Source organism: Myotis lucifugus, unplaced genomic scaffold, assembly GCF_000147115.1.
Source record: "Myotis lucifugus unplaced genomic scaffold, Myoluc2.0 scaffold_826, whole genome shotgun sequence".
Lineage (NCBI taxonomy): Eukaryota > Metazoa > Chordata > Mammalia > Chiroptera > Vespertilionidae > Myotis > Myotis lucifugus.
In genome coordinates this window covers 104,920-116,785 of record NW_005871874.1, presented here as the reverse complement: position 1 = coordinate 116,785, position 11,866 = coordinate 104,920, and the positions used below count along the sequence as shown (strand labels likewise).

Genomic DNA, 11,866 nt, shown 5'->3' with positions numbered 1-11,866 from the left:
GCCTGGTACACGAAAATTCATGCACTGTGGTGGGGGCTGAGGGGGTCCCTCAGCCCAGCCTGCGCCCTCTCGCAGTCCGGGAGCCCTCAAGGGATGTCTGACTGAGCTGCAGTCTGGCCACCCTCTGCTGGAGGCGACTGGTGGGCTGATCAGGGGACAGGCCGGCGAGTAGCCAGCCCCGCCCCCCCCATCGCTGTCCCCTCCCTCTGCCCACTGGCATGTGCCTGTGCCTTGGCTGGCCTGGTGCCACCTGCTCACTGGCCCTGCCCCCTGCCAACTGGTCATTCTGCCGTTCAGTCAATTTGCATATTACTCTTTTTTTATATAAGATTTCCCGCTGCCCACCCTCCCCCCCCCCACCCGCTTGTAAAAGGAGCCACAATGAGAACATTGTCCCCGGCCTTGGGCACTGTGTCTGGGTGGATGAGTAGGTGCCCCTGGCCAGGGTGGAGCCGATGCTGAACCTGGGGAGGCAGGAATGGTGGGGTGTGAGGAGACCTCCTGGGGGGAGGGTCCCCGAGAAGGCAGGACCACCTAAAGGTGGTGAGGAGTTGGAAACTCAGATCCCACCTTTCAGGCCCAGATTACATTTTAGCTTAATGCATAATAATAAATTACTACTACTAATAATAGTTATAATTATTATTATTGTGAGGCACTCACTGTATGGCTGCCCTGGCTTCCTTGGCATTCAAGAGCCGCAGTGCACTGCAGACTCGGGGCCAGGCCTTTCTCTCTCTGCCTGGAACCCTCTATCCCGGTGGCCACAGGCCTGGCTCCCGCCTTCACCTCCTGGGGGTCCCTCCACTAATGTCACAGCTCGGCGGGGTCCTTCCTGACCTTTCTATTAAGCAGCCCCTCCTCCTCCTTTTCTCTCTGTCCCCTTCCCCTGGGTAGTTTCTCCATAGCACTGGTGAGTCACACGAGTCCCAGGGACATAGCTGCTGCCACTGTTCTAACCCAGCAGGTGCGACCTCACCCCTTTCACCTGCTGCTGACCGCAGGCCCAAGATCACACGGAGCCGCCCGCCCTCCCCAGCCTGCTGCCCTCCCCTCCGTAATTCTGCTTTCCAATAGCGAGACCTGACCCGTGTACTGTCCTAGCAGCAGCCCCGGGAGAGCCCGAGAGGCGGCCGGTGGTTCCCTGGCCGAGGCATCATCTTGCCTTGCGCTCGAGGTCAGACCCGCTGGTTAAGTGAAGAGGCTTCCTCCCCGGAGGTCTGAGGGCGCCGTGGGCAGGGGACAGAGCACTAAGTGAGGAGTTAAGCCCCTTAGCTCTACTACACACCCCCTCTCTGAGACTCAGTTTCCCCACTGAGAGTAGAATAAAGGTGTCGCAGCCCTGGCTGGTGTGGCTCGGTTGGTCGAGCATTGTCCTGTGCACTGAAAGGTCTCTGGTTCGATTCCCGGTCAGGGCACATGCCCAGGTTGTGGGTTCAGTCACTGGTCGGACACGTACAGGAGGCAAGCAATCGATGTTTCTCTCTCACATCGATGTTTCTCTCTCTCTCTCTCTCTCTCTCTCTCAAATCAATAGGAACATATTTTAAAAATAAATACATAAAAAGGTGCTTCCTTCCATGGCTTCATTCCATTCACTGAGGCACCATCCATCTCTGAGATTTGGGGGCTCTGCCTTCCCCATGAAGGTGCAGATGCCATGAGAACAGGCCGTATCTGTGCATACTTCAATAGAGCTGACAAAAGCGAATGCACATGAACCAGATATGTGGCAATCAAAAGAACATTCTAGACGCAATGAGAATCACACTCATCTGGTGCCAATGGGCATGAAGTCAGAGATGAGCCCGGACAGCGCCAACCTCAGTGGCTTAAAACATCATCATTTGTGCTTCTGAGCATGGATCTGTGGTTGGGTGGGGGTCAGGGATCCGGGCTGGGCTGGGCTCTGGTGGGCAGTTCCAGGAGGCGTAGCGACAGGTTGCAGGTGGAGCTCAACCCGGCCGCATGTGTGTTCATTCTGGGGTCCTGGCTGAGGGAGAAGCAACTCCTGAGGAAGGCTCTTCTCATGGAGAAGGTAGAGAGCAAGAGGGTGAGTCCCGTGGCGCAAGCCCATTGGCTAGAGCAAGTCACGTGACCAGGCCCTAAATCTGTGGGTGGGGCAGCATGCTCTGCCCACCAAGAAAGGGGGGATTTGCTGAATAATAGTCCAAGCGATCACAGGGTGACTCGGCGTAATGGTCAGGCCAACGTAGGTTCCCATTCTGATCCTCATCAGCCAAGTACCCTCCCTGTCTGTGCCTCAGTTTCCCCACCTGAGAAGCAGATGTCATCAGGCCTAGCCCATTCCATGGCATCATGTCCATCCAGCTTTCCAGCCTCGGGCGTCACACGGATGAGCACCTACGTCAGCCAGTGTTTCAGGGAGGATGAGAGAGGTCCCAGTTTCATCTTTGCTGTCATTCCTGGCCTCCTTCCCCCTCTTTTCTTTCTTCAGGACCAAACCGGCCTCCCCTCCCCCTTCCCCAGGGCCTCCACTCTCTTTCAATGTCTGGACATGTCCCCAAAGTCCCCACCTTGGTCATGGTTAAGCCAGACTGCACACAGGTAGTTCCTCTAGTCTTTCCCTGTAAATTAATCCCTCTGAACCTTCCATCACTTTCCTTGAACAAGATTTAAATGAGACACATCTCTGGGCTCCCGCCAGCCACAGGCTGCAGTCAGCGACCGGCTGTCCTGCCACATGGCTCTTGTCCTGCAGGGAGGGCACACCGGGCTGCCCAGAGATGAGAAGATGTGGGCGTCAGGAACCTTACCCTCTAGCAGAAGCCAGGCCAACGTGTTTTTGTAAATGTTTATTATTATTACTATTATTATTATTATTGATTTTGGAGAGAGGAAGGGAGAGGGAGAGAGGGATAGAAACATTAATGATGAGAGAGAATCATTGATGAACTGCCTCCTGCATGCCCCCCACTGGGAATCAAGCCAGCAACCAGGGCATGTGCCCCAACCGGGAATCGAACTGTGACCTCCTCGTTCATGGGTCGACGCTCATCCACTGAGGCACACCGGGTGGGCCCCAGACCAAGTTTGGTTGCTATCTGCCCGCAGGTAGAAGGACGGTCTGTACCTGTATTTCCTGCAGTGGGGATGGGTGGTTAGACACATGCATGCTCCCTCACCCAGCTCCCACATGGCAGTTGGCCACCATATACTCCTTATATGGGATGTGTGTCCTGTCTTATATACAACTAGGGGCCCAGTGCACGAATTCATGCACCTTGAAAGGAACTGTGGGCCGCAAGGCTGTGGTGGGCACAGGGGCGGGTTGCGGCCCCTCCTGCTGCAGCCCCTGGTCCCATATCTGCCGGCAGCCCCACTCCCACTGTCCACCGCTCCCACGCAATGACAGCGCTGGCCCCAGCTTGCAGCCACCGACGGAGCAGGGGGAGGTGGAGAAGCCCTGAGGGGCAATTGGGGCCAGCAGCCGCCCCTCGCACCTGCTGATGGCACTGAGTGATCAGGGCTGGTACTGGGCACTGGCACCGGTGGGTGCAAGTGCCAGTGGGACTGCAGCGGCTGGAGCAAAGAATTTTCAGTAACCACTAGAGGCTCGCCCCAATGACAGTGGCCGGAGCCCCACCTTGGTCTGGCACCCCCACTCACCTGCTCCACCATCCCGCCACAGCCAACGCCTGCCATGTTCTGCGCTCTGCCACCTGCTGTCAACACCCGCCAATCCTGCACGTGCCCCCTGGTGGTCAACGCACATCATAGCGACTGGTTGTTTGGTTGTTCTGCCGTACGGTCTATTTGCATATTAGGGTTTTCTATAGATAGATGTGTCTAACCGTCTGATCCTCCATGTTAATTTTAAGACATCAGAACCCATCTCTGTACAGCTCCAGAGCCTGGGGTGGTTCTCGCTCCTGGCTCCCCCTTGCAGAAAGGGATCAAGGTGTCCCCAAAGACTGGGCAGTGTGTGGGACCGACAGGCCCCTCCGGGGGCTGCATCCAGGGATCTGGGACTAGCAGAATGTCAGGTCACACCAGTCCATCCTTCTGTCCATCTCTGGAATGTGGGTTGGAAAGCTGGTAGCTTATTTCTATGACCTTCTAGGAAATATCCCCCCGGCCAAGCTTCAAAATGGTCCCCAAATATAAAAGTCAGCAATCACGGAGAAACATGAAGCAAGCATGTCCCGACCCCTGGCCCTCCAGGCAGCAGGGTCCATGTAGATTTGTAATTCCTTACAGCATTTTTCTCAGGCGCGTAAACCGCACATTGTATAGTCCACACAGCGGAAGTATTGTTACACAGACACTGGGAAGTTCTGAGCGGAATTCCTTCTTCCTAAATGTGAGCCCGTATAACCCGGTGGCAAAACATAGATTTGGGAGTGAGACTTCTGTGGTCAGGATCCCAGCCCTACCACTTACCAGCTATGTGACCTTGGGCAAGCAACTTTGTACCCCCGTGCCTCAGTTTCCCCCTCTGGAAAATGGAGATGCTAATAAAACCTATCAAAGAGTTTCTGTAAGGGTGAGTAAATCCAAGTGTCTAAAAATGCCTTCAGAGTACCAGGCACGGAACAAGGGCTCAGTATGCATTTGCTGCTGTCATCCTTGTTGCCACTTTGCTGCGTCTCCATAGCCGGGCGTGTCATTCCCTGCCTCTGAGCCTCAGTTTCTCCCTCCATAAAATAGGTCTGCTGCTACCTGCCCCTCGGGGGCTCTTGTGAGAATCAGGTGAAATAAAGTGGGTGAAAGTGCTTTGCAGGATGACAAAGCATCGTGCCTTTCGGAAGATTATCTGAGAGATGGCTGCGGACGTGTGCTGGCAATGAGGGGAGTGATGAGCTGTGGTATTTAAATGAGAATTCTAAGCTCCCCAGAAGCCTTCATTTCCCCGTCCCCAAACACTTATTGTGTGGGAACATCTTCCTGTTCTCTACCTGGGAGACTGATTCACTCAAAATTGGCTTGGTGAAGGCAAAGCTATTTGAGGAAGACAGAAGGGAGGGGAGCTTGTAAATCTCCCCCCAGCGGAGAGCTGCTGGGTGACTGGGAAGTGGATTGTAGTCTCAGGCTCTCTCTCTCTCTCTCTCTCTCTCTCTCTCTCTCTCTCTCTCTCTCTCTCCATTTCTTCCTCCCTCCCCTAGAACTATGGAGGAATGAGATGGATACCGTCTGTCTCAAAGCCAAGGACCTGGAAGTCACTCCATGCTCCCTCTCCCTTGTCTTCCTCCTGGACCGCAGAGTCCAGCCTCTCTCCCTTGAATGCCCTCAGTAGCGTCCTAGCTGGATCCCTGCTTCCTTTCTCATCCTCCTGGACTCCATGCTCCAAGGAGCCGCTAGCAGTGTCTTTAAAAAATGCTAATTGGTCCTCCCCTAAAGCTTAGGTGCCATCCTTTTGTTTATACCAAAAACAAGTTCAAAATCCTCTGAGGTCGATACTGTTATGGTCCCATTTTACAGATGAGGCAACCACAGCCCAATCCAGTTCATGCACTCAGGCCCCAGGTCCCACAGCTCCAAAGAGTCAGGATCGGGATCTTTACCCCAGCAGCCTGGGTGTGTCCACCTCTCCAGCCTCCTCTCAGGCCACTGGGGTCTTCTCTCTGGGCCTCTGACCGAACAGGCTCCATCGAACCTCAGAGGCTTACACTGCCTTTCCTGTTACCCAGAATCACCTAGAATTCGCTTCCCTCCTCTCACTGTCTCCCTGACCCCACCTAATGTTACCTGGGCGGCTCCTGCTCCTCCTCCAGGTGCCTGTCCCCACGGCACTGGCCAGGGAGGTCTCCCTGCCGGCCTGGGGTCTACACATCCACAGCCCTCCCCCTCTCTGCAGGGCACTTCTACTTGCATCATCCCTCTGTGACTACTTGTTGACGACCTACATCTCCTGTAAGAACACTATCTGGATGGTAAGGGTGGTGTCTCAGTCAGCTCGGCTGCTGTAACCAAATGCCACACACATTTATTTCTCATGGTTCTGGAAGCTTGAAGTTCAAGACCAGGGTTCCAGCTGGTGCAGTTCCCGGCGAGACCCCTCTTCCTGGCTTGCATGCGGCCACCTTTTTGCTGTGTCCTCACATGGGAGAGAGAGAGAGAGAGAGCTCTGGTGTCTCTTTCTCTTCTTATAAGGACACTAATCCCATCCTGAAGGCCCCATGCTCCAACTTCATCCAGACCTAATCACTCCAAAAGGCCCCACCTCCCAATACTATTACATTGGGGGGCTTGGGGCTTCCTCATATGATTTGGGGGGGAGGACACAAGCTTTGAGTCTATAATAGGCAGTAGATCTCTTGTTCCCCTCTAGTCCTTGGCACTAAGCAGGCACTCAGAATATTTATTGAATGAATGAACGAATGAATGAATGAATGAATGAACAGATGGATGGATGGATGAATGGAAGAATGAACAAATGGATGAATGGATGGATGAATGGAAGGAATGAATGAATGAATGAGGATTACAGTCCTGCTTGGACATTGAATCTGGAGATCCCTCCTAGATTTGAGACCAACCCTGCAAACCCACATATGTCCCACTCAAGAGATTTTTGTGATACCAGAGAGGCTAGAAGAATCATCATTTAGCAAAGACTCTGCTTTTCATTAGCAGTGACCTAACTGCTGGCAAAGCTCTGGCTTGCTAGGATAATTTCTCTTTCCCCGAAACATACATTTAAAAAAAAAAAGAAAAGAAGAGGAAAAAGTCACATTGCACTGCTCCAATCTCCCACCCGTGAAATCTCCCCTGGGATTGGATCCCTGCTATAAAATATTGTCCTGCGATTAGATCTCCAGCCATGAAATATAACCATGAATTTAGATCCTCACTTGCAAATACAGTTTCCTGATTAGATCGCCCCCCATGAAATATGGCCTTTGGGTTAGCACATGCCGGTAAAATATGGCTTTTGATTAGATCACTGCAGGGGAGGCTGAGTCGCTAGCTGGGAGCGGGGCTCTTTACCACAGCCTCACAAAACACGGTATAAATATATGGAGAGGGAGAGAAGGCAGAGAAGGTGAATTATTAACCGTGACATTTTGGAACTTGTACTTCCTTCGAAGTTGTCAGGGGGACGGGAGAGGCTGGGACAGACCTCTCACCTGCCATGCGGGCGCCTCCCTCAGCCGGTGGCCGCAGTGGTGGTGACAGCTGATGTCCTGGTACTTCCTATGTGCCGGGCACCGTGCTGACCGCTTTATGTGTCAGTTCGGGTTCCCCAAAAGGAAGGTGACGTTGTTACGGTTCTCGTTACGGGTGGGAACTGAGGCACAGAGAAGTGAGGTCACTTGCTGGGGGATACACAGCTGGAACGTGTCAGAGCTGGGATTTGAACCTGGGTCGGCTGCCCCTGGAGACTTTACCCTTAACCACTGCCCTTCGGTTGGCTGAGCTGATGCACCCCCTGGCCTGTGGCACTGGGTGATGTGGCCCCCACAGGCTCTCTGCTGCTGCAGGGGTGAGAGGGTGGGGATCCCTGCAAGGGTCAGAGATGATGGGTGCTTTCCCCTGGGCTCCCCTGGGTGAGGATCAGGACAGAGAACCAGGGGGGTCAGCTGGGCCCATCCCCGAATTTAACTAGAAGCTTAGGCCAGAGCCGGGCAGGGGCAGAGTCAGGCCTAGAAGCCCAAGTCGCCTGCCTTTGAAGCAAGTATCTCCCACTTGCTCTGTTAATCTCTCTCTCTCTCTCTCTCTCTCTCTCTCTCTCTCTCTCTCAATTTAGATCCTAAGTTTATTTGGGAAGATGGGGTCACTTGTAACCAGGGGGCTGACCCTGGGGGTCCCAGGCCCCTTTCCCCAGGTGCTGCCCGTGGCAGAGCATTTCTTCAGCAACAGCCCTGAAGCCCGCCACCTAACCCAACGCCGTGCTTCCCAGAGGCAGCCCCACCCAATGCTGCTGGACGGGGACAGGAGCCCTGCTTTCTTGCCTCAAGTCAGGGCAGCTATGAAGGGTCCTCTCGGCTCCAGGAGCCCCAGTGGGACTGGCGGAGACATGCAGCCAGCTCCCCTCCGCCTGTTCCTCTTTCTGCATGCCTCCCGGTGCCGGCCCCGCCACCCCGAGAAACCCGTACACAGCTCTGGTCTCGTGGTGCGTTCCTTAGAGCCCACCCGGCAGACACTCCTTGGTGTCTTCAGACTCTAGTTTCTGGTGCACAAATTGGGGATATGAGCACAGCTACCCCCGGGTGTGTTGTAAGCAAAGGTGTGAAGGGGTGTGTGTGTGTGTGTGTGTGTGTGTGTGTGTGTGTGTGTGTGTGTGTGATGTGCTCAGCCCAGCTCCTGGAACACAGTAAGTATTCAGTAAACATTTACCCAAATCCCTGATGGGGGATCCCCAGCTAAGGAAGCAATTCTCTTCACCTCCTTTCATCTGCACAGTGGGGCCCATGGGCCATCCTGTGGGCTGTGGTGGTGTCTGCCTGCTGGGGCCCTGAGGGGCTGTGGGGCCAGAGAAGGGACTCATCCTATGCCAGTTCTGGCCCCGCCTTTCTTCCCCTGGCCTGGGTGCTCCGCCAGGGAGGGGGTGGGCAGCTCCTTATCTCTCTGGAGCCAGCCAACTGGCCAGCTCTTATCGGGGATTTGTGAGCTTGTAAAACACGGCGCTATCACGTCATCACCCTGGGACGAGGGTGCTCCCTGCTGGGCCTTATCAGAGGTGAACTTGGCCTGTGATTGAGGGAAAGCCGGGTTATCCGGGGTGAGTGGCAGCCAAGTCCAGTGGGGAAGCTAGAGGGCATCGGGCCTGCCTGCCCGGGTTGGTGTGACATCAGAGTAGACAAAACCGTGTGCATGTCCCCTCTCCTCTTCCCTGCAGAGATTTCAGACTGTGGGATGACCCCGAGGAACTCCAGAAACCCAGAAGGAGAAAATTCTGGGTTAAAACAAACAGTGGCATTAACCTCAGTGGCCCCCTTCATCTGCCTATTCCTTGTTAAGCACCTGCTGTGTGCCCAGCACTTAGCTGCCCAGAGCTCTGGGCTTAGTCTCAAATTTCTACTTCTCACGGTTTCTAGCTGTGTGACCTCGGGCCAGTCACTTGCCCTCTCTGAGCCACATGTGTCCAATGGGAATCACGGTACTCATCTCACCAGGTTATCATCAGGGCGCCTTGAGGCAGTGACTGTGAGGGAGCTGCCCGATCAACTGTGAAGTCTTGTGCCCAGAGCAAGGATGAGCTTGCATGTGGATTACACACCAAGAGAGTGGGGTGCGTAGTCCCAGGAGCCAGAGCGGGATTCCCTGAGTGGGAGCAGATTGTGCTAGTGATGGCACTAGGGTGGGGAGGGAGGGGGTAATAGAGAGAGGGCATTCCAGGCAAAGGGCATGCCGTCCACAAAGGCGGCTGGGCAGGGTCACTCGGGCAGGCCCTCCCGGTGCTGGCCAGCAGCCGCCTTGCTGGTCAGGGAGGCCGGGCCCATCTGGCTTTGTTTTTCTCCTGCTGTTTGGATGCTTTTCTGCTGAATCCCACATTTGTCACTGTTTCCCTGCGATTCTCTTTTGAACTTGGCATCTGTTTGGGCTCCATCCGGTCCCCGCCTTCTGCGTTCTGATGCTCAGATCTGTTTGCAACCTGGGCCCCTGGTCTGAGGGCAGAAGGTGGTTCCGGCACCCTCAGCAGGTCTTGGGGATGGAACCGGGATGGATGCGGCGAGGGCAGAAAGCCCTTGTTCACACGCCGGCCCCACCTGACCCCAAGCATGAGGCACCTGCCTCTGCTGAGAGTCGAGCCAGCAGCTTCCCTTCCGCCCCGGCATCTCGGGGGGCCACTAGGGGCTCCCCCTTCTCCAGCAGGCGCAGCTGTCTCTCCTGCACCAGGCCTCGAGCAGCAGAAGAGCCTGGTATTCTGGCACTGGCTTTGGAGCCAAGCGAGCCTGGGTTTGCCCCATGGCTCTGTCACTTAACAGCCGAGCATCCTTCGCAATCTCCGGGAGCCTGTTTCCCACCTCTGTGAAATGGGGATAGTTCTGCCTGCCTGAGGATCGCCCAAGGGCGCAGAGGCATGAAGCCTGGGATAAGCATGCGGGAGGAGCAGAGCTCTGGGCCGGCTGGTAGACCCTGCGTCCTGCGTCTGCCAGGGCACGTAAGCTAATGCCTCTCTGTTCCTGTTTTCCTCATCCACAGGATGGGAGCAGGACCTGCCTTGTAGAGTGGATGGGAGCAGCCAGTGAGTTTATGTATCTGTCAGGTGCCTAGAACTGTGCCTGATGCTTCGTCATCACCACCACGGGCATCATTCCTGTCCAGGAACATTATCTTGGGGCCGAGGAGAGGGCACAGGCCATGGCCCGCTCAGCACAGGGCACCTTGAGCACCAACCAGGTTCAGCACCTGGGCTGATCTCTGTGTGTAGTTGTGTGTGGGGGGGATGCAGGTAGAATCAGAAGACTCGGGTTCGAGTCTCTCCCCTTGCATCGTCTGGGTGGACTCCAGCTGGTTACTTCCCTACCAAGTTCAGTTTTTGTTTTCTTCACCCAGAAAATTAAGATCATCTCTCCCCTGAAGCACTTGTGAGCATTAAACAAGAAAATAAATGTTAACATTTTTTTGAAAACCGAAGCGCAGTGGACTGATTCCACGCATGTGTTTAACATTTCTCCACCGAGCTTCTGCGTGGAAAGCACCGCTCTGGCCCTGGTGCCTGGGTGAACGGGACAGGCCGATCCAGTCCCCACAGAGTCCCCTGTCTAGAAGGGACTGCAGGCAGCGCACCCCCCCCAAGCCGGGAATGAACTCTCCATGGTGCTGAGATGAGCGCTCAGCATGGAAGGCTGAAGGCTGAAGGCTGTGGCCGGGCGGCAGGGAGGCAGGGAGAGGAGGTGACATTGGACATGATAGCCGAGTGAGTGGGGACAAGCTCACAGACACGTGGGGCAGAGGGAAGTGCAGCACAGAAGGGGGGCTGTTCAAGGGGTAATGAGGGGAATGTGGGGTGTGGCCCAGGGCCGCCTGTGCAGGGCCTTGAGGCCAGGTCAGAGTCCGGGTTCCTTTCAAAGGGGGGTGGGGCCCCCGGGGGGGGGGGGGGGGGGGGGGGGGGCGCGTGGGCAGGGAGGGGCATGGTCTGGTGGGATGTTTGTCTGTTACACTCACGGGGTACACAATATTGGCTAGCCGCCTGGCAGGGTGGCTCAGTTGGTTGGAGCGTTGTCCCATACACCAAAGAGTTGTAGGTTCGATTCCCAGTCAGGGCACATACCTAGGTTGCTGGTTCTATCCCCAGTCGAGGTATGTACAGGAGGCAACCGATCGATGTGTCTCTCTCTCCCCTTTCTCTCTCTCTCTCCCTTCCTCTTACTAAAGATATCCTCAAGTGAAGATTAACAAATATATATATATATTAGTTAGCCTATGATAGGTGACAAATTTTGCCATGAGTGTGTGTGGGCTCATACACAGACATGCAGGGAGGTATTTGTGAGTGTTTGGGGAGGGTGTTTGTGAGTGTGGGGACACTGCTATGATTTAGAGAACAATCAAGAACCAGAAAAGAGATACTTACCTGGCAGGGGAGAGGCCACGATCACAAAGGTGGTTTTCCCAGGGCAAGGCTCGTCCATTCCACTCCGGATGTGCTGACCCCTGCGATTTCCCCAAATGTGGGAAACTCGACTGGTGGTAGGGACTGTGTTCTCACTCTCCCCTAAAAAAAAAAAAAAAGAACCAGAAAAGAATTGGATGAGTCAGCATTTGAGGTGCCTTTTGACTCAGAGACTCCATGATTTTATGAAGAAACAGCTCTGTGGCTTGTTTTCCAAGTCCCCAGACCAGGAGCGAATTTAGGCTAATGGGCAGGACTTAGGGTGAAGCTGGGTGTGAAAGGCGCTCAGTGGACTGGTCAGCAGGGGAAGCTGCTGGAGTCCTGCTTCTGCAGAGCCGGAGG

The 11,866-nt window shown here is 54.9% G+C and overlaps 1 pseudogene; it reads left to right on the top strand.

The window, feature by feature from the left end:
* The first annotated feature begins 11,477 nt into the window (after positions 1–11,477).
* LOC111824032 lies at positions 11,478–11,629 on the top strand (annotated as a pseudogene).
* The last annotated feature ends 237 nt before the right edge of the window (positions 11,630–11,866 follow it).